We start from the raw sequence: 4,923 nt of genomic DNA, 5'->3' as shown, positions 1-4,923 counted from the left end.
GAACTCTCAAAATGATGCTTTGTTCATTCTGATATTTTTAGTGACTGTATGGATTTTGTCTTGTTGAAACTAAAAGGAGAGTTCGATCACATTTTCATTTTTGGGACTTTCCTGTATGATCAAACAGCCATTTCTTCCTCTTCATTGTCTTCTGTGGCATTGTGAACTTGCCAGTGAGCCTTACATGTAGTTTCACAACTCCAACCTTTGGCACTAATTCATATTCATTTTGGGGCTGTCCCATAACTACACATGTGCTTCTGCACACATTTGAGATTACACACCCCTGAGACTGGCATTAGAATCGGTGTAGTGTGGAGATCTGCTACTATCTGTGTTATTTCTACAGCTGCCCAGGGATTTATTTGCAGCTGTTTTCCGTGGGTCTCCATTGTTGTGACTGGAAAGTCTTCGACTGTGAAGAACTGTTAGAAGCGTCTGTTGAAATCTTTGTCTCAATCTCTGTGTCACCTCACTATTCGTTAAATGTCAGATATTGGCTTCTGGAAACTGCTCTATTTGTGCCGTCTGTATTTTGTGTTTGTGTGTTAGTGTGTGTGCTTTAGTGTGTGTGTGTGTGTGGGGGCTGAGAGGCTGTTTGATGTGAGTCAGATCCAAACCCAGGCTGGTTTCTCTCACATGTGTGTGGGACGCATCCAGATGGCTGCGCAGGACTGCACAAATGTCACTCTGATAATGAGACAACAGGGCCTGTTGAAATACAGGTAGCAGGGCTTTTACACACACACACACACACACAGTTAGAGAGATGGGGAAAAAAACGAAAAAGAGGATCCTACCCCTAAAATGCAAACCCCCCCCCCCCCCAAAAAAAACAAATATAAATGTAAAACAAACACAAGGAAACGATGATAGTAAAAAAAAAAAAAAAATAGTCTTATCACATTTGCATTCATGATCGTAAACTGACACATGAAGCCATTAATAGTATAGGTTCATGTGCTGTACTGTGGTTGAACCTTAGAGAATCAGTGTATCTTTATCATCAAGGCTGATTATTGACTTCACCAGACTGACCTGTGCAAAGTGATAAATACAATAATATTCACCCACTGACCTGTGCTAAATGACAGCCTCACCTCTGTCCCTCTCCAGTCTTCGCAGGTCACCGCAAGTCACTGCTCAGTTGCCATGGGAACAGAGACACGAAGGAAAATTCTCCTGAGCACCAAACAGTGACACCTTACACCGTCTCCAACAGACTCGTCTGAGTTGCACATCAAGTGTGAAAGTGCGAGCGAGAAGTTGTTGTTTATTTAATTTTCTTACGAGTCACAAGAGTGGCCTGTCAACCCCACATTCTCTTTTTCACACTATGTCTTTCTCTCTCCTGCATAAAAACTAATTTTCACACGTACCCTTGTGGATATTTGCTCACACATATTCTCTTTGTCTGCATCCTGCCGCTGAGTAGTTCTCTCGCACAATATATTCCTGTTATTTTGAACACCAAAGCACAGGTGCAAGCCCGTGTGTATGTGTGTAAGTGAGATAGTATCTGTTATTCCGGACTGCTGTGACCTAATGTAACTATTGCACCTACATTGTCAACCCTCCAACAGCTCAGTCAGCCTCTTGAGGTTACTGCACCTGTTTGTCTAATACACACACAAACACACTTTATGTATCATTCCACAGTCACAAATACTACCAAAACCATTATGATCCAAGGCTTATGGCATGTGTGTGTTCACTGTTTGTGTGTGTGTGTGTGTGTAGTGGGTGGTACTGCTGCTGTCTCAAACACTGTCCACTGCTGGCAACAAATTTCCTCTGAGGTGATCTGTTATAGTGACAGGACAGCAAGTATTTTTAGCCAGAGAGAAAGGACAAATAATGAAGCAGGAAAGACAGAGGGAGACAACAAGGGGACGAGTACGGGGAGAGAGAGGAAGTGAAAAAGAGAGGAATGGAAAGAGAGACAGAGAGAGAGAGAAATAGGAGGAGTGAAATCTGAGGGTAAACCAAAACCACCTGGATGTTGCTGACTTGCCCTATCCTGTTTAGATCACAGTCTATATACATCACATTACACACACACTCTCACATAACCAGACATACTGTACCTCATGTTCATGCATACACACACACACACACACACACACACACACACACACACACACACACACACACACACATCTAAACATTAAGATTTTGACATTTCAGACACAGCCAAAAGTTAAAGGACAATTCCAGTTTATTACAACTCGTGACATTTTCAAAGCTCTGGTCATCATTTTTATTTATCATGATAACATTCTAGTCACCAAAGTAATTGCTGTCAACCATGATTGGTCAAAGTTGAGCCAGGAAGTCCTGTACGTGAACTGATATCGGACAGTTTCGGTAATAACTTCACCATTTGCCTTTTTTACTCTTACAAATACATTCAAATAACCTTTAGGTTCATTTTCATCGCACTTCCCACACTGTTCAACTTCTTTATAACATTGTTGCTGCAATGAACTTAGTGACAACAATATTATAATATAAATGATGGTTATTTATCCTTTAATGTAGAAGTTAAAGTAAAACCAAGTGATATTTTTCATAGCCACATCAGTTTTATTAGTTATTTATAACATGTGTTCTCTCCAAAGTAATTAGTAAACACAGAAACATCACTACAACACAATTGTATAAGTCTAAGATAAGAAGCACAAGCAGTTAGATGATCAGACAGGTTGTTAGGAGTTAAGTCACAGCCCTGAAAAAGCTTCTGAAAAGAACAAATGAAGAGTGAAATAATACAAGATAAACTTCTTCTTTCTACTTCTCTTTTTTGTCAATGGAATTCTTACAAGAGTAAGACTTTGGTTTTGGGTTCCGTTGTCACGGCAGCAGGCAGCTTTGGCCTTCACATCAAAGTGGCGGGTAAAACAATATAAAGTGTGAAGAGCGGTGGTCAGGATGTTCTGGTTTGCACACGCAAGTCGTGAGGCCTCTATGCAGCACAATGTCCTCTCTCTCTCTCTCTCTCTCTCTCTCTCTCTCTCTCTTTCTCTCTCTCTCTCACACACACACACACACACACGCACACACACACACTCTCTCTCCCTCTCTCTTTCTCTTTCTCTCTCACTGGTTTGTACCCTGAGTCAGCACTCTGCTTCAGCTCCAGTTTCTCTACCCCGGCCCGCCTCTGCCTGCAGGACACTATTAGGACATCACTGTGTGTGTGTGTGTGTGTGTGTGTGTGTGTGTGTGTGTGTATGTGTATGTGTACGTGTATGTGTGTGTTTGTGTGTGTGTGTGTGTGTGTGTGTGTGTGTGTGTGCTTGTGCATGCCTTTGTAGGAGAGAGCTACTGTTGCATTTACGTGGTCAGGTCCTTTCACCATCTTATGCAATATGATATTTTTCACTTTGCGAGTAACCCTGGATATTTCTGTCTGCTCCATCGAATCAGCGCACCATAAAAGATGCACGTATCCTCTCGCTCATCCAAAACACTCCCAGTGGGTTTTGCATGTTGTACTGAGTGTGTGTTACTGTGTGTGCATGTGTGTGTATGATTTGCTGGATACTACTAGTTCTGCTAACATGGCCCAAAAATAGCAAACTGGAGAGGTGTGAAGTAAAAAAGGAAAGGACACTTTAGTAGAGGAGTAACTGACACGGGGTGAGTCACTTTCACACAAACACACAAACACACACACACACACACACACACACACACGTGGTGTGCTCATGCAAACTCATACACATATAAGAATACACATGCATATTACAAAAGCACATAACACACACACACAGAGTTGTGAAATTGTCTCACTTTGGCTTTGTCACTGCTGAGTATGTGTTTGCAGGCAGGAATCACGGGTTGTGTCTTGCCACCATGTGATTGGCTCTTTATCTCAGTTTGTGAGAGATTCCCAAGGAACTGCCACTTAGTCACTATGCTTTTATAAGCTCAGCTACCCCTTTTCTCAATGGATTAGTGTCTTTTATTAGGCTTTATACTCTTGTGAGCTCTGTGGAATCAAAAACTGAGGAGCTGAATTTCCTCCAGACACTTGATTTAGGATCAAACTGTTCAAGTTTAACACAGAGAGATGATGAAACCCCTGCTGTGTGATGGGCTTGTCAAATTGTGCCTGACTGTGTGACAGACCTTGATCAGTCTGTTGGCATTTGTATTCTGCCTGGCTATTCAATTGAATTCCCCTTATCTTAGCATTTTACCACAACACACTATTCACACATGCACTCACTCACTGTACATGGCTTATATGGATAATATCACAAAATATTTGTTTATTTACTGAATATATCATGAATATGAAAAATTCTGCTGGTACTGTGCGTCAATTTCCTAACTGCCAGATAACGTCCTCATGGGTCCAATTTTGACCTTTTTGCCTGTGCTGATTTTATAATCAGAGGTTGATTGTGCATTGTTATAAAGTATGTGTGTATGAATTGTCACAATGTTCAAAATGTTTTGTCTCAAGTTCAAGTAACAATATGGCTAACTTTTCAAAACTGTAATTCTTGAATGTTAAACAAATTTTCACTCGGTGAACACAATAATGTTTTTTCCCAGTCCTATTTACATCAGTGTTTATAGGATGTTGTAGTGTGAATGCAGAAGTGAAAATGGGAGAGAAAGAAGGAGAGAGGAAATGATACTGAGATGTTTCAGCCTGTGAGGTGCCTAGTGATCACAAGAGCAAAAGATACATGCACACACATGCACACACACACACAGACAGGCACACACGCCATGTGATCTCTCGATTAGTGCTGTAGTCACACCCTCCCACTCTCTCTGGTTGTTTGATCACAATCTCCCTCCTACTCCCGGGCTCCAGTCATACAGAAACTTTCAAAAGATAATGCTTGCACAACATAAAATCAGTGATGACCTTTATTAACATAACTTAGATATTCAATTTTTTTT

This window comes from Scomber japonicus, chromosome 4 (assembly GCF_027409825.1).
Source record: "Scomber japonicus isolate fScoJap1 chromosome 4, fScoJap1.pri, whole genome shotgun sequence".
NCBI classification, from domain to species: domain Eukaryota; kingdom Metazoa; phylum Chordata; class Actinopteri; order Scombriformes; family Scombridae; genus Scomber; species Scomber japonicus.
Note: the sequence above shows the minus strand (reverse complement) of the source record.